At 38.0% G+C, this 19,539-nt stretch overlaps 1 long non-coding RNA gene across 1 annotated transcript; it reads right to left on the bottom strand.

Annotated features, from left to right (window-relative positions):
* Positions 1–668: 668 nt before the first annotated feature.
* Positions 669–8,979, bottom strand: LOC308076256. Its single transcript, XR_013932274.1, has 3 exons — positions 8,901–8,979; positions 5,859–5,956; positions 669–934 (listed from the first exon to the last, which is right to left on the bottom strand). It is a non-coding gene; the product is annotated as an uncharacterized lncRNA (long non-coding RNA).
* Positions 8,980–19,539: the final 10,560 nt, after the last annotated feature.

Consider the following 19,539-nt stretch of genomic DNA (forward strand, 5'->3'; position numbering starts at 1 on the left):
CAATTACAGAAAAAGTACAACTAATTTAACAATAAATCAAGGGGTCCCTGGCACAAAATATGTATGTTCAGATGGGGGTCCACGGCCAAATTGACATGAAAATGTTTGAAAACCACTGGCCTAAAGCGCCACCTAGTGGGCTCATCCAGTAAGACTCTCTGGACCACTTAGTATATTAAACTATCCTCAAGGACAAGGACCACCTGACCACCTGACCACCTGACCACCTGACCACACCCACCAGGACCACCTGACCAGACCCACCCACCCACCAGGCCCACCTGACCACACCCACCCACCCACCAGGACCACCTGGTGGACTAGGACCACCTGACCAGGCCCACCCAAACACCTACCTACCTAACAGTGTAGCCAACTACACCACATAGGGAATTGCATCCTATAGGAAATGGTTCTAATGTAAATGTGGAAGTGTACCTGATTACACAGAATGACTCTGATTCCTCTGATTACACAGAGTAACTCCCATAAGGTTGGTTGTACATGTAAAGATCTGAGGCAGAGGCGTGGCATAAAGTACACATTTACATGGTTTTATTTCACAGACAGGCAACAGTAAAAGTTAGTATGAACTCACATTTTAAACAGTTATTATGAGCTCTGACAGGGTGACAGGGTGACAGGGTGACGACAGGGTGACACGGTGACACGGTGACAGGGTGACAGGGTGACAGGGTGACAGGGTGACAGGGTGGCAACACAGACTCACAATGAACTGTAAATATCATATACTACATTAAATCATAACAGAACAGAACATGATACTAAACAGAACATACTAGACCTGGGTCGGGGGGGTTACCAGTGAGGGGACACAGCTCCTCACACACAGGTGGGTTTCTACAGCACACGGCGACGAGGGCCACCATCACCACCAGGCAGCGCTGTACCCAGCCTGGGTTCACATCAAGTCCTAAACCAGAAAAAAAGATGAATTAAACATAAAGACTTCAAAATATAATCAGAGTGAGACAGAACAACACAAACTTCATTTCACACCAATATGACCATGCAGGCCACAGATGCAAAGCATTAAGACCAAGTAGTGTCTGTAGTATAGTGCTTGCCAACGTGTCGTTACCACGGGGGGGTGGCATAGTAGCTGCAAACATACTTGTGGGGGGGGGGCAATGTTGCCACTACCAAATGACACTTGTTGACGCCCCCTTCAGGATTTTTGGCACACACTATAGGCCACAATGAGGGTTCTGGTTGGGTTAGCTCATGTTTCAGCCCAAACAGAGCAGCAGCGTCATCAGTCACTGGTCAGCCTGATCGCCAGAGAATTAGTATACATTGCACGGATCCAGTGCACGTCATTCCGTGCATAGTCGCCTAGAAACCCAGAAATTCCGTGCATATGTACGGCGAGTCCCACGGTGGGCGTAACCAGTCGCAACCCGGAAAAACCCGGAAGCAGAGCAGTCCCCACAACAAAATTTACGATTCTGTGCCTATCGGTACATAACTCAAACGGCGCTGAGTAGGAACAAGGGAATGTCGCAACGTTCGGGACGGCAACTCGCTCGCTTTAGCTCGCTCGGTGGCCCTTTACGTGGCGACAATTCCCTTGAGACTGCGCGCCTCCGAAATGGTTTTGTCACAAAGGGAGAGATGTACATATGCACGGAATTTCGGGGTTTCTAGGCGACTATGCACGGAATGACGTGCACTGGATCCGTGCAATGTATACTAATTCTCTGGCGATCGGGTTGCACTGGTACACACTGCACTGGTAGGTCACAACACAACCATGCAATTTACTGATTTACCTGATGCTACAAGGTGATCATTTATCATGCTATGAATTTGGGGGAGGATTACCTGCCATACATGGCTTTCACACACACACACACACACACACACACACACACACACACACACACACACAGACACACACTCTCCAAGTAGGCCATTGAATGCAACCAGGTTAGGATAAGGATCATTCCTTTAACAGGTCCGTTCATGAAAGTCCTTACGGTCTTGTTTCCAATGAGGGCCTGTGAGCAATTAGGGGTTAAGAGTCTTGTTCAGGGACAAATTTCATTTCATCGACACATTTGCTGGCCTGGCCTGGAATCGTACCTGGAGCAACCAGGCCCTCTGGCTCCCTAGGCGGGCTCACTAACCACTCAGCTATGGCCGCCCCTACACCTGGAGGCTGAAACTAAACAAACTAAGTTCACAATACGCACCATGATACAGCTCATGATAGCTGAAATAACACAAAGAAACAAACATACCTGCACTGATAACTGCTTAAAGCCAAAGCTTTGACAGAAGCCATGGAGATAAGTCAGTAGAGAAGCTCTCTCTGCTGTCTGCATACAGCTCTCAATAACACAGGTGTCAGATGTCTGTCATTATAGAGTGGGAGGAGACTATGAGGAGGTGGCAGAGGAGAGACTATGTCCACTCTGCTACATATATACATATACATACACATATATATATATATACATACATACATACATACATACATACATATATACATACATATATACATGTACATACACACATATATATATATATATATATATATATATATATATATATATATATATAAATATATATATATATATATATATATATATATATATAAATACACATATATATATATACATAAATACATAGATATATAGTCTTTACTATGATGGTCAGATCTAGTCTGTTATATTTACTGTTACATCTGTCTTTTTGCTCATCATAATCTTCTTGGTCATGGAAGTGATAATAATATAAGTATCACAAGTAATGATTATTTAAAGTTATTGTCATAATACAGTATTGTGATTATTGGTCTATATCAGGGGTGATGCAACTTTGATGTAGAGGGCCATTATATTTCACACTCATTCCAGAGGAACATATTACATATACTGTCGGGCAGAAACCTCTTATCTCCGTATTTTTTCGCCATTCTATGTCTCTCAAAAGTAGCAAAAATAGCCGATCTACAAGCTCAAAACGTGTGTTTTGAACTTGTAGCATTCAAAGATAGCAAAAAAACAAAATCAGGATTCCAATTTAAAAATAGCAAAAAAACTAAATGACGCGTTTTGGGCTTGGGATACATTCATATCTCCACCTGGGAAATGCATTGTTGGATCTGATCTCTAAATCTAATGAGTGGATTCTCCACTGAATATAATGCAAATCAATATTTTTCATGTTTATCTTAGCTTAGGAGTCTTTTCCCATTAAATACAATAAACACATTAACTCATTACTAATTACAATCCAATCATTTAATGGTTAAATGAACCATTCTGCATAAAGAGTACTTTTACATTAGATGCTGTGAGAATACTTTTAATGATAGTTCAGATATCTTCAGTTGTCTAAAACATGGTCCTAAAACTTTTCCCCAAATTGATATACATGTGTCCACAGACCCCCATCTGAAGATATTTTGAGCCAGGGACCCCCAGAAGAGAAGATTTGTGTTGCAAATGCAAAATGTTCAAAAGAATTTCAAGATTTAAAAAAAAGAAAGTAAAAAAAACTACTTGTAGATCTGCCATTTTTGAATAGCCAACTTATAAATGGATAAAGTGGTTAACTACTTTTCCTCTGCTCCCACTTTGAGAACCAATGGTCTAAAAAGTCTATCAGTCTATGAAATGTTTTTCTGATGACACCTGCTGGTTATAATGAGCGACTGCAGCCTACAGGGAGTTTTATCATTTCTATTTCAAGGACCCATCAGTCCTCTGCAGAGATGGGAAAAGTACTGACATTCTGTACTCGAGTAGAAGTACAATTACTACTTTGGTAAAAGTAGAAGTACTCATTCAAATAATTACTCAAGTAAAAGTAAAAAAGTACAGGCTCTGAAATGTACTTTAAGAGTAAAGGTAAAAAGTATTTTTACCGGATGTGCAAAGCCAACTGTAACCTCAAAAACACTTAATGTTTAGTAATTAAACTATTGTCTCCTAAAGGAGATGCAGTAAAGTGACGTATGGCTGTGCATTCTAGACATAGAGAAACTTACTTACAGTGAAGCTCAAACGTTCAACATAACTCTTTCAGTGCCAATGAAATAAAAACTAACTAAAAAGCCAACTTTTTTTTTTTTTTTTTTTCAAAGAGTGCTTAGGAAGCGAGATACAGCCTTTTTCAGTTATAGGTTAAACAAAGAGTGGATGGAGCTGCAAATCTTCAAATAATGATGTCTTGGGTTCTGATTTTTTTTTTTACTCTGGATTTCTCCTTCTGGCACTGAGGGTTGCTGTGATAGGAGAAGGATATCAAACGGAACACAACCACCCTAAAGACTAATCATTGTGTATATTCCGGCACTATACCTGCACCCAGTGATCTTGGTACATAGAAATTGATCTATTGAAGATTCTGACTTTCAAATGTACATATTTCTTGTTTTGATTGTATTGCTGTATTGTTGTATTGTGCTTTCTGCTTTGGCAATGTAAACGTATGTTTTCTCATGCCAAAAAAGCCCTTTGAATTTAATTGTATAACCCTAAAACTCGGGATAACTCGGGGCCTGGCACTGAGAGAGTTAAGTACATACACAAAAACAAACTTCATGTGTAGTAAACTCCTCTCCTAAAAGGAGACACAGTAAATAATAAAGTGCATTCTGTAAACAATAATAAAGTGCATTTTAAACGTTACCCCATCACCTTCCTTCCTCTTATTTTCCACCCATCTTCTCCTTTCCAATCCCTGTCCACCTCCCGTTTCTTCTGCCTATCTTCTCCTCTGCTCATCCATTTTTCACCTTCAGGTTCTCTCCATCTCCACCAGCCCTTCTGCACCGTGCATCTCAAAACTAACCAGTGATCAGTTTATTATTACAATGATTACTACAAACTTAGAGACTCGTAACGTTGAGTTTGAGTCCATCTGAGAACTACAGCTTCCTGTAAACTTCAGGGTCCATTTCAAGGTCCTGGTGAGTCACCTATAGAGCTCTGCATGGTCAGGCCCCAGAATACCTAACCGACCTGGTCCCACGTTATGTACCAGGGAGGGCCCTAAGGTCTGCTGAACAGGGTCTGGTAACAGTTCACACACTAATCTAAGAACTAAAGGAGACAGAGCCTTTCAGGCTGTAGCTCCCAGGCTTTAGAACGCTCTTCCACATGTCTGGAGAACTACAGCCTCTGTGGACATGTTTAAGAACAACCTTAAAACGCTGCTATTTCAACAAGCTTTTACACATGTTACATGATGTTATTTACACGTTTGTGTTATTTGCTGTCCTGATTGAGATGAATTGTAGAGCTTCTTCTGTTCTACCTGCTTTAATACCTTGTTTTGTTTTTAATATCTCTGTATGTGAAGCACTTTGTGAGTCCTCTCTGTGAGAAGTGCTATATAAATAAAATGTACTTACTTACAGTATCACATAACACAATGAGGTTACTCTAGAGCCATGCTAGCTGCTCAATGAAATAGTATTTAGACACTTTCTGAATGGAGGTAGAACTGTCCATAAGTTCCTCTGTGTGTCTTGTCCCTGAGGTGAGAGGTCATTATCTCAGCCGGACTAAAACACATTAATGAGCAGATTATGATCACAGGCAGCTGAGGCAGGTAGTGGTGTTTTCACTATGAATTGAGTACATGGACCCCATTTGAAACAAGCCATTAGGCTTTCATAGGCTTTTCAATCCTATTTAGTTGACCTTGTATTTAAACTGTACTTTATGTGCTTTTTTTCTGAATAAATAAAGAATTCAATCAATCCAGTGTTGAGCTTGAGAGCCAGGTGTCACACTGATGTAAAGACTAGAGGACGTTCATGGTATCATCTGGACCGGTCAGGTAGGACTGCAGCTGCTTGTGTTTTCATGTGCATTATTTACCCTGCTTGATGGTGGAGAAGAAGTCATCCTCATCTGAAGACTGGGACCTGAATGCACCGTGGGTTGATCCTTCAGATGGCTTTGGATGTAGTCGAGGCCTATGGAATAACAAAACCACAAAACCAAAGGATTTAAGCTTTTCCCCAATAAACACTGTTTTAATACCTATAAAAACAATACATCATGGAATTAGACTAAGAGCTGGGACTTTAACTGATGAATTAATTACAGAAGATTAACGCGATAAAACTCATTTTAACCACGCTTAGTTTTCTCACTGAACGAGTTTCAGACGTAGCGATCATACCGCTGCACCAAGACCGCTGGTCTGTTTATTATATTGTCCAAGAATAATGAGGGAGGGTTGGACTGAAGGGGTCTGTCTTATTTAATGTTTTTAAATCAATATAGACGAAGTAAATTGTTGGTAGTGTTATGGCCTTTGAAGCAACAGGGTTTTGTTTGTGTTAGTCTGGTTTGTTCATACAGGATATTGGACAATAAGGTCAATCAAGACATCTTTATTTTTATTTCTCCTAATGGTCAGGGTTTCCACTGTTCTGGAATGTTCTTGAAAGTATTGTGTTTTACTTGTGTTTGAGTCTACAGAAGGTCCTTGAATTCATATAGTCTTCCTGAATCTCTGAATAGATTCCTATAATTGATGCACTTTATGGTAAAACTTGCACTGATATGTTGGTCTGTTTAGAACCACCTTGATAAAAAACTACTATATTTTGTTGCTTAAACTCATGTATTCACTCATATACTAAAATCTGTTTTAACTGAAAATAAATTGCTTCTCAGGTCAAATATTGATATTAAACATGCTATTAATTTTCATTAATTAATTACAAAGCCTCTAATTAATTAGATTATTATAATTTTTTTATCAATCTATAATTAGACATTTTAATGCTATGTTTTGCAAAAATACTTTTCATACACATGAGGATTAGTAAAGGTTGTCATTTAGTTTTCACAAGTAAACATGACTTACATTGACAGAAACAATATCTCAGTACATTATGGACACTTCAAATGACAAAATGTCCTCATCATCAATAAAGTAAAGAGCATCAGCAGCATTTACCATGTTATAGGATGTCTTCATCACGTGTCCAGCAGGTCCTGAACCTCTGGATCACCAAGCATCCAAAACACCTTTCTAGTCCTGCCTGAAGAGCATCTACCAAAGACCCACAGTATGCAGAGCTGCTGGAGCTTATAGTCCATGAGCCAGAGCCCCAAAATTGTGCAATGATTATCGAAAGAGTGGGCAAAACCAAACCTATATTAAATTGTTCATAGGGTCAATACGAGTAAATAAATATATTATAACCTTTCCACAGGAGCAGCTTTTTCATGGTTATCACACATTTTGTTATTTTCCCCATACGTACATGACAGGTGAAAAAATGACAATATTTAAAAAATAGTTATCATAATGAAACTTCCCCAGTTGATTACTTACATGAAGACAATGATTTATCGTATTACACGTTTTCTGAAATTGTATATTTAAATATGCAAATTAAGCATTTAGTCCATGAGCCAGAGCCCAAAAATTGAGCCAGATATTGAATATTCCCTCGTTAAAAACCTTTGACCTCAACATCTTAACAAAATGAAATAAGTATGTTGACTCTGGCTTTGTCCAATGTTCCAATGTTGATTCTGGAAAGTTATGCAAATTCGGGCATACTTTCCTAATGCTCAATTTGCATATTTAAATATACAATTTCAGAAAACTTGTAATACGATACATCATTGTCTTCATGTAAGTAATCAACTCAGGAAGTTTCATTATGATAACTATTTTTTAAATGTTGTCATTTTTTCACCTGTCATGTACGTATGGGGAAAATAACAAAATGTGTGATAACTATGAAAAAGCTGCTCCTGTGGAGAGGTTATCATATATTTATTTACTCGTATTGACCCTATGAACAATTTAATATAGGTTTGGTTTTGCCCACTCTTTCGATAATGAAATCTTGTCTGGCTCATGGACTATTAGCCTTGATTGATTGATTGAATATTTTATTAGACATAAATACAAACATCACAGTACAGTCAAACACTTAGTCTAAAAGGAGAACACAACTTGTTTCCATTGAGGTCCTATATATTCAATTCAATTCATCAACAGAGCATAAACAATAAAACCAAAATACAACATCATCACAAATATAAAGTGTGTGTGTGTGCGTGTGCGTGTGCGTGTGTGTGTGTGTGTGTGTGTGTGTGTAGTTAGTGGAAACATTAATTATAAAATAGTCCATTTTAATCTGTCCTTAATGGTAAATAAGACATGAATTGATGACTAATATCACCTCATGCAGTCAATCAGTTTAAAAACAGAGTGGTATATATACTCACATGGGAATGTTTACTTTACTAGTTACTTGAATTATTACAACACATATACATTAACCACTTCAGTATTTAAACTTTGTCTATTTGAAAATAGCAGATCTACAAGCTCAAAATGCGACGCGTTGTGAGCTTGTAGATCTGCTATTTTCAAGAGATTTTTTATACATTTTAGAGACATGATAACTTGTGAAACTGCATAATAAGAGTACTTTTACTTTTGGTACTTTAAGTATATTTTGATGCCAATACTTTTGTACTTTTACTCAAGTACATTTTGGGACTTTTACTTGTAACAGAGTATTTCTACATTGCAGTATTGATACTTTTACTTAAGTAAAACATTTCAGTACTTTTTCCACCACTATGGCTAATAGGAATTAAAAAACCCAAGAAAGCCATTGGCTTGTCATCATAGAGTACAGAAGTCCTGACGTCACTGGCTCATCCTCTGGGTCGTGGAAGTCATTTCTCTAGAGAGAATAACATCGGGTCTTCAAATCGTCTCATATATGAATTATGATCCATAAATAAACAAAGTGTCTCGGCGCTGTTGTCGATGAGGCTTTGTATTGTTTATGATAGTCAGTCACTCATATTTCATACAGTCTGTTTATGGAGAAAATTTAACTCATTTTGTCTGAAGTAACATGAATGTTTTCTCACCGTCAGTTGATGCTTCATATCCATAAGAGTCAAACCTCCGGGTTATTAGTTTATTTATGGAACACACTTCTTGTTATTACATTATAACACGTCTATGGGGATTCAGAACGGAGAACCGAGACCCAGTAGGATGCGTCACATAGGTTTAGGGAAATAAAGACCCACCATCTCCACTTTACTTCCTGTTTCTGTGTGAAGTGGGCGGGACGCTTTTTTAACAGACCGGAAGCATGTTGGAGTCTATTCATTCTAAAGCTAATGGGAGAGTGAACGTGAACACAGCTTCTGAACCATTCTTTATTATTATTATTATTATTATTATTATTATTATTATTATTATTATTATTATTATTATTATTATTATTATTATTACAGCTTCTAAACCATTCTATAGCTCCATGGTCACTGAACTAAATATTGGACCAGATCGTCACAAGACACATAAATAATATGTACAACATTTTTCACACTAAAATGTATTTTTTCAGAGAGACTGAATCAGGAGAAAATCTACCTTATTATTGACATTTCTCTGTCCCAGCAACACACTCTCGCGGGATCTAGCGCCAGTAAACAGCGAAACATTGGACGTTCGCGAGATTTGCCGTCAGACGCCGGCGCCCACTAGGAGACCATGTGTAGGGTTTATGTACCATGTCGCCTCTAGTGGCTCCAGTCGGGATGGTGGATCTTCATAAATTAACAATCTTTGGTGGTTGTCTGTGTTTCCGGGTTTACAGCCAATGACATTTCACAACATTGACAGAGAGCCAATCACAAGCTGGGATGTAGGGACCGCGAGTAACGCTTCATACGATTGGCGGAGCCTGGAACCAGCTATTCTGGTCTAAAAAGATATATATTAATATTATTTTAAATCATTTTCATGCATTCAAATTACAGTAACGAGCCTGTTTTGAAAATGTACGGAGTAGAAAATACAGATACTTGTGTTAAAATGTAACGAGTTAATACAATGAACACATTAAGTCAAAAATAAAGTACATTCCATTGTTTTTATGTACTATATAGTACATGTGCCATACAGATACAGTCATAGTAAATCAGTGTCATACATAAATTATGTATTATGTAACATAATATGAAGAAAACCTGGACTGACATTCAATAATTTAATTGGTGTTTAGGTCTTATGATCCAAATAATAATAGACTTGTTTGGGAGTGATAAAGAATTACTTCCTGAGTTATAAGCATCAGTAAATATATTAATAATTGGTGTGGCCCCTGGATTAGACTCTTTTATCTTTTTGCAAAAAAATAATAATCCCTTAACTGTAAATATCTATAAAGGTCCTACCTAGCCAATCCATATGCCTGACATACATTTTCAAAACTGTCAATATCCCCATTTTAACTATAATTGTCTTTGTTTTCTTTTTCAAATGTAACATTATATACATATATATAATGATGTATATAAAGTTAAAGTGGTTAAACTGATTTAGATTCTACTTGTATGTTTAGCTTTGATTGATTGATTGAATACTTTATTTAGAAATACATGGTAAAAGTACATGAAAGTACAATTCACAATACAGGGTCCTCTAAACTGGAGCGCTCATAAGCACTTGGCTTATTTAAAATGAGATCCCTGTGCACTGAAATCATGATGACATTTAAGACATACAAATATATACTACTATGCAGAACGCCATACAATCAGCTTACAGGTTACTGGTATGAAAAACAAGAAAATATGTACAATAGACAGTTTTAGGAGGGGGGAGGGGGGGGAGGGGGGCGAGGGGGGTAGCTGGGTCAGAGTTACAGACCTGTATTGTTCCATTTGGACCACCTTCAAGGACGCCGAAGGTCCCTCAACCCACTTTGAGGACCACAGCATTAGTATACATTTAGCTCTGTTTCTGCTCAGATTTGTATGACCATGGCAACAATAGAATTTTGACAAAAATGTCCACCATGAACTCTGCCTGTAATTCAACCTTTCTGGGAGGAAGTATCAACGCTTATTTAAAACATTCTGGGTTTCAGTATCAGCTACATTTGTATCCTTGTATCTTTGGGACAAATCCCAGATGGACTGAGTCAGGATGATTCATATCTGATTAAGATCCTACTGGCAACTTTCACAAAGAACTGGTTGCAGAAAAACTGAATAACAGTTGCATCTTCTATAGCAGATGACCTATTCTTTAAGACTCCAATGAGAGTTGGTCGAAAAAGATGGGGGAAATAGTTAGAATACATATTATTTTATGAAAATAGATAATAATTTATATAAATACATATATAAATACATATTAAAGTCACAGGGGTCTCTCCAGCTCGTTAGTAAACAGAATATAGTACATTTTCAGGAAGGTGACAACATTTAAGCCAATCAGGAGAGAGCACTGAAAATGCATTTTCTGTTTAATAAAGAGCTGTAGAGACATGGAGACTCCTTTTACTGAACAAACACTCTATAGCAATGATTACTATCACAATATAGAGCTATTTAACACTTATCTTAACCAAAGCAAATCACTTACCCTACCTTTAATTTATATAAATACATATTAATTTATTTAACCTAAATACATAATAATTTTGTAATGTCATAATAATAAAGTTTGAGAAGCACTGAAGTTGAAAGTCGATGCAAAAAAATCCTACAGGTGTCCCAACTTATTATTATTATTATTATTATTATTATTATTATTATCAACAGCTACATTTCCAGCGTCTTGATGACTTGTAAACTGTATAAAAACAACACACTGTCTATTGTATTTGTTCTATAGAGTACATTATGAGACGAAGAATAAAAAGGTAGTGTGTATATATGTGTATATATGATATTGACTCTACAATAACTACGTAGGAGTCTTTTCACTGCTACATGTCAAACAGAAATAGTTCTTCATCTTCAGAGCCACTGACATGACATTTGTCCCTTTAAATACAATGAACACATTAACTCATTACTAATTACAATACATACAATCATTTATTTTTTTTAAATTAACCATTCTGCACAAAGAGTACTTTTACATTAGATTCTGCGAGTATACTTTTGATGATAGTTCAGATATCTTCAGATGTCTAAAAAGTCTATGAAATGGTTTTCTGATGACACCTGCTGGTTATAATGAGCGACTGCAGCCTACAGGGAGTTTTATCATTTCTATTTCAAGGACCCATCAGTCCTCTGCAGAGATGGGAAAAGTACTGACATTCTGTACTCGAGTAGAAGTACAATTACTTGTGTAAAAACGACTTTGTAAAAGTAGAAGTACTCATTTCAATAATCACTCAACTAAAAGTAAAAAATACAGGCTCTGAAATGTAGAGTAAAAGTAAAAAGTATTTTAACCGAATGTGCAAAACCAAATGTAACCTCATACATCATAAAATTTGAAGGAAAAGATCCCCACCAAACACACATTGGTTTCCAAACTGTGATGTGACGAATCATGTAAGAAGATCCACCTCTTGAAATCAATCGTTTTAAGCAGTCAAACAGTCATCACTCATCGTGGAGAAACTTTCCACTTCAAGTAGACCCACATGTGAACACTGCACAGTGAACACTGCACATGTGAACACTGCACAGTGAACACTGCACATGTGAACACTGCACAGTGTTCACTGCACATGTGAACACTGCACAGTGAACACTGCACATGTGAACACTGCACAGTGAACACTGCACATGTGAACACTGCACAGTGAACACTGCACAGTGAACACTGCACAGTGAACACTGCACATGTGAACACTGCACATGTGAACACTGCACAGTGAACACTGCACATGTGAACACTGCACAGTGAACACTGCACAGTGAACACTGCACATGTGAACACTGCACATGTGAACACTGCACAGTGAACACTGCACATGTGAACACTGCACAGTGAACACTGCACAGTGAACACTGCACAGTGAACACTGCACATGTGAACACTGCACAGTGAACACTGCACATGTGAACACTGCACAGTGAACACTGCACAGTGAACACTGCACAGTGAACACTGCACAGTGAACACTGCACAGTGAACACTGCACAGTGAACACTGCACATGTGAACACTGCACAGTGAACACTGCACAGTGAACACTGCACAGTGAACACTGCACAGTGAACACTGCACATGTGAACACTGCACAGTGAACACTGCACATGTGAACACTGCACAGTGAACACTGCACATGTGAACACTGCACAGTGAACACTGCACATGTGAACACTGCACAGTGAACACTGCACATGTGAACACTGCACAGTGAACACTGCACATGTGAACACTGCACAGCAAAGCTCAAACGTTCAACTTAAGTCCATGAACAAAAACATACTTCATGTGTAGTAAACTCGTCTCCTAAAAAGGAGATACAGTAAATAATAAAGTGACATATAGGGCTGTGTATTCTGTAGACAATAATAAAGTGCATTTTAAACGTTACTGCAAAAAGCTCTGCTTTGTATTTATTGCGTTTGTCAACGTTTGGGCCTGTTCAGACCTTCATCAGGACAGATACAGTGGAAAAGGGCACACACATGTTTATATAGGGTACATCTACACACTGATAGGCTCACCCCAATAGGGTAAGTGAGGTCACAGTCACCTCAACAGGAGGTTGGCTTTGCATGAGGTATAACATATATCTAGATATAAACAGTGTGCACCCATCCCACCATCCAAAATAGCAATAAACAAATATACAAATATACATTTAAAGTATCCCAAGATTAATACATTTAATTATAAATATAACAGGTACTCAAAAAAAGGGGGAACACAGTGACATGCTACAGTATAGAACTAAAAGGGATGCACGCATAAAAATGTGCAGGTGCTGGACTCAAAAATACACACCATAGAAAGAAGAGGAAGTCTGCACACTGTTGACGCTCCAGCGACCACCATTTTATTTAAGTTTCACAGCATACAATGTTTCGACCCCTTCGGGTCTTCATCAGGTATGAGGAGTGCAGACATAGGCAGGTTAAAATAGAAAAGAAATCTATGTATATGCCTCCCAGAAATAGAAATGCCTCCCTTGAAACTTACTGTCGTATGGTTGAACACGATGTGCTCTGAAAAAGAAACGTGATTTTAAAACCTTTAATAATTTGTCTAAAGCTGAAAGAGAATGTCTTAATGATCTACGCAAAGATGCCACCATTGTCATAAAATCTGCCGACAAAGGTGGCAGTGTGGTCATTCAAAATGCTACAGATTACAGCTGTGAAATTATGAGACAACTTAATGATACCATTTTCTATAGAAAACTCCCCTCTGACCCCACAGTCCAACTCAGAGCACATGCACATGATAAACTTGATCTTTGGTTTAAAAATGGGGAACTCAGTAAAGATGAACATGCCTTCATGAAAACAGATCACCCTGTTATACCAGTTATCTATACCCTTCCCAAGGTCCATAAATCCCAAACTGTTCCTATAGTTGGTAGGCCAATAGTGAGTGGAATTGGCTCTCTCACCAATAACGTCTCCACTTTTGTGGAACATTTATTAAAACCTTGGGTGGTAACTCTGTCATCGTACACTAAAGACTCTATAGATTTTATCAACAAACTGAAAGCTATTGATGTACCTCTGATTGTATTCTAGCTACTTTTGCTGTGTCCAGCCTATATACCAGCATTCCCCACAGTGGTGGTATTGAGGCTGTGAACTATTTTCTCAGACAGAGAGATCCCTCTAACAAACCCAGTACTGCTTGTATTAGTGAGCTTACAGAACTTGTGCTCACTACTAACTATTTTAAATTCAAAAATGATTTCTATCTTCAAATCAACGGTACTGCAATGGGCAGCACCATGGCTCCCAATTATGCTAACCTGTATATGGGTCTGTTTGAGCTCTCTTATGTACTGGATTCTGAGGTGAACCCCTACTATTCCCACATACTTAGTTATCAGAGATATATTGATGACATATTCATTGTGTGGAATGGCACGTCTGAAAACTTGGGCCTTTTCCATAATTACTTAAATTCATGCACTGAACACTTGAAGTTCACTCTTGAACATAGTGATTCCCACATTAGTTTTCTAGATGTCCTAATAACTAAGAAAGGAGGTTCCCTACAGACAGATTTATACCGGAAGCCCACCGACAGGAACACTTTACTCCATGGTGACAGTTTCCATCCTGGTCACCTCATTAGAAGCCTTCCCATCAGGCAGTTCCACAGGGCTAGAAGGATCTGTAGCACAGATGAAGGTTATCAGACACAAGCAACTGACCTAACAAACCGTCTTCTGTCACGAGGGTACAAACCTGAATGGGTTCACACTGCATCTAAGCGTTTTGAATCTGTTACACAGGAAGAGTGTCTGAACCCAGCCAAACCCAGCTCTAAACAAAAAAACATTTCTCCTCTATGTATTACTAGATATTCTCCTATGGGTGCTGAATTTAGAAAGATCCTCTACAAACATTGGCACATTGTTGACACTGATCCGAAATTAAAAGTGGTCTTTAAAGAGCCCCCGAAGTTGGTTTTCAAACGTTCCCCTAACTTAAGGGACCAACTCATACGCTCTTACACTCCCTCCACCACCCCCTCTACCTTTTTATCAAACATCTCTGCTGGTAACTATAAGTGTTCAAATTGTACTCAATGTAGCTCTAAATGTCAATCTTTTACTCACAGTGGGAAGCAGCTGCCCATAAAAGGAGTGATCACATGTTCCACAACTGATAAAATGTCCTTGTGGACTTGCATATGTGGGCAAAACCAGTAGAGCCCTACGTACCCGCATAAGCGAACACAGAAGTAACATTAGATGTGGGGATGAACGAAACCCAGTAGCGGCTCATTTCAAGAAAATGGGACACAGTATTGCCTCTCTACGCTACTGGGGTATAGAGAAGGTAGATAGACCCCCTCGAGGAGGTGATCAGAATCGATTATTACTGCAACGAGAATCCTTCTATATATATACATTAAATACCATGGTTAAACCTTTTCTGTAATAGCTTTTTTGTCTTTTAACTTTTTCTCTTTATTATACGTTCTCTTTATTATACTGTCTTTTTGTCTATGCCTTCCCTATGGTACCATTTTTGTGTACTTGTTCACTTATTTGATCTGTGCATCTAGGCCTTGAGTGATGTCTATTTGGAGCTGCTAAACTATTGCTCTATTCCTAATGTGTCTTTTTTGGGATCCCAAAAACACCTATGTACTGCCTATAATTAGTCCATTGGCTTTTTTTGCCTCTTAAAACTGTATTGTGTTGCATTATGTCATTACATTATGTCACAAAAATGAATGAATTTCTATTTTTCTAAAGATAAATTGAATTTCTATTTTTCTAAAAATAAATTGGAATGAATGAATTTCTATATTTCTATTTTTCTAAAAAATGATTTAGAAAAATGACCAAATTTTCTGTGGAGAAGAAGTCATCCTCATCTGAAGACTGGGACCTGAATGCACCGTGGGTTGATCCTTCAGATGGCTTTGGATGTAGTTGAGGCCTATGGAATAACAAAACCACAAAACCAAAGGATTTAAGCTTTTCCCCAATAAACACTGTTTTAATACCTAGATAAAAACAATACATCATGGAATTAGACTAAGGGCTGGGACTTTATCTGATGAATTAATTACAGAAAATTAACACCATTAAAAAAAATAGCGCATTTTAACAACGCTTAGTTTTCTCACTGAACGAGTTTCAGACGTAATATAATAATAATAATAAACTTTATTTGTATAGCACCTTTCATGACATGAAATGCAGCTCAAAGTGCTTTACAGAGCAAGAATACAATTACAGTTAGAACCAATTTAACAATAAAGCAAATAATAAAAAAATAAAAAATAAATAAAAGCAAAGGCAAAAGCAAAGGCATAAAACAACATTAAAATAGGGAATACAGTGAGGAATTAAAAATCAACCAAAGAATCAGCTAAAAGCAAGAGTGAAGTAATAGGTCTTGAGCTGTGCTTTAAAGCTATCGACAGAGGCTGCCTGTCTTAAGTGTAATGGGAGTTTATTCCACACTGTCGGTCCGTAAAAGCAGAATGCTGCTTCACCGTATTTTTTATATGTCATTGTAGGCACCTCGAGCAGGTCAGCACTTGAAGACCTGAGGGCCCGGTTTGGAACATATCTCTCTAGGCAGTCAGAGAGGTAGGAAGGTGCCAGACCATTTAGAGCTTTATAAACTATTAAAATAATTTTAAAATCAATCCTAAAAACAACCGGGAGCCAGTGTAGTGAAGCTAGAACTGGAGTGATATGTTCTCTCATCCTGGTTTTAGTTAAAATTCTGGCTGCCGCATTTTGAACAAGTTGTAATCTGTCAGTTGTTTTCTTTGGCAGGCCAGAGTAGAGTGCGTTGCAGTAATCAAGCCGAGAGAAAACAAAAGCGTGGATCAGCGTTTTTGCATCGTCTAACGACAGATAGTCTCTAATTCGCGCAATATTTCTAAGATGAAAGAAAGCAATCTTGGTGACATGATTAATGTGTGTATTGAAATTCAATTCAGAATCGATAATCACCCCCAGGTTCTTTACTGTGGTGTTACTTTCTACAGCCAGGTTACCAAGTCTACTTGTTATTGATTCTCTCTGCTCACTGGAACCAATTATGAGAACTTCTGTTTTATCCTCATTTAGCTTAAGAAAGTTCTCACTCATCCAGCATTTTATACTGGACAGACAGGTCAACAATGGGTCTAGAGCGCAGGGGTCGTCTGGAGCTACTGAAAGATACAGCTGGGTATCATCAGCATAGAAATGGAAGTTCACTCCGTGATCGGCGATGAGTTCTCCCAGCGGTAGTATATACAGGGAGAACAATAAGGGACCCAGAATTGAGCCCTGTGGAATACCAGAACAGATGTTGTGTTTGTCTGAGTCAAAGTTAGCTAGACTGACAAAATAGCTTCTGCCTGTTAGGTAAGAGTGAAACCAAGACAAGGCTGTGCCTGACAAACCAATCCAGTACTCCAAACGCTGTAGTAGAATTGTGTGATCAATCGTATCAAAAGCAGCGGTTAAGTCAAGGAGTAGAACAGATACATTTTTGTCGTCAGCGGACACCCTAAGATCATTAATTACTTTTACAAGTGCTGTTTCTGTACTATGACCTTTCCTGAAGCCAGATTGGAATTTGTTATGAACCTTATTGTTCTGTAGGAACACATCCAGTTGATGAAAGATAGTTTTTTCTAAGACTATACTATAAATAAGGCTTTGCTGCACTTTGGAGGTCGATACATACTAATCATAAGCACAGAGGATTGACTCTCCAATATGGTGGCCTGGTATTCAAATGATTTAAAACTGCCGAGGTTTGGCAGAGGCGATCATACCGCTGCACCAAGACCGCTGGTCTGTTTATTATCTTGGCCAAGGATAATGAGGGAGGGTTGGACTTAGGGGTGGGACGATATATCGATATCGCGATATATCACGTTACTTTCTCCCGTGATAAATAATCGATATACTGCCGAAATAAATCGATATTAAAAAGAAAGTTTGTGATACGTTGTTTTTCAGACTCTGTATTTGTGTAATGATGATTTTGAACTGTTTGGTGCTATTTTAAGTGTTTATGAATTGAATACAAGGACTATCGTGATATATCGTTGGTGAAATTTCAAGCAATATATCGTGATATCGCAATATATCGCAATGTATCGAAATATATCGAATATCGTGATATTATCGTTATCGAGGGCCTAATATTGCCACAGATATCGTATCGTGAGATACCCATATCGTCCCACCCCTAGTTGGACTGAAGGGGTCTGTCTTATTTAATGTTTTTAAATCAATATAGACGAAGTAAATTGTTGGTAGTGTTATGGCCTTTGAAGCAACAGGGTTTTGTTTGTGTTAGTCTGGTTTGTTCATACAGGTTATTGGACGATAAGGTCAATCAAGACATCTTTATTTTTATTTCTCCTAATGGTCAGGGTTTCCACTGTTCTGGAATGTTCTTGAAAGTATTGTGTTTTACTTGTGCTTGAGTTCACAGAAGGTCCTTGAATTCATATAGGCTTCCTCTCTGAATATATTCCTACAATTTCTGCACTTTATGGTAAAACTTGCACTGATATGTTCGTCTGTTTAGAACCACCTTGATAAAAAACTACTAGGCCTATATTTTGTTGCTTAAACTCATGTATTCACTCATTGATTCACTCATTTACTAAAATCCGTTTTAACTGAAAAGAAATTGCTTCTCAGGTCAAATATTGATATACGATTAAAATGCTATTAATTTTGATAAATTAATTACAAAGCCTCTAATTAATTCGATTTTTTTAAAATCAAGTCCCAGCCCTAAATTAGACATTGGGTTCATGGTCTGTCATATTGTCTGAGAAACACAACCTCAGCAGGAGTCAACCTGTCAACAAACAAACAAACAAACAAACAAACATGAATGGCTACAAAAAGTCAAACCGACTAAAACCACATATTTTCATAAGGAAAGACATACGAGACTTCTATTACTTAGTCTAGCTTTATTTTCATAGTGTGTGTGTGTGTGTGTGTGTGTGTGTGTGTGTGTGTGTGTGTGAGTAGTATAAGAGGGCACCACTTTACCAAATCCTACCGCTAGGGGAAATAGTGGCGCTGTTGAGCACATTCCTGAAATTCCTCAAATTCCTC

The sequence above is a fragment of the Gymnoscopelus braueri genome (assembly GCF_963280865.1).
Source record: "Gymnoscopelus braueri genome assembly, chromosome: 20".
Classification (NCBI taxonomy): domain Eukaryota; kingdom Metazoa; phylum Chordata; class Actinopteri; order Myctophiformes; family Myctophidae; genus Gymnoscopelus; species Gymnoscopelus braueri.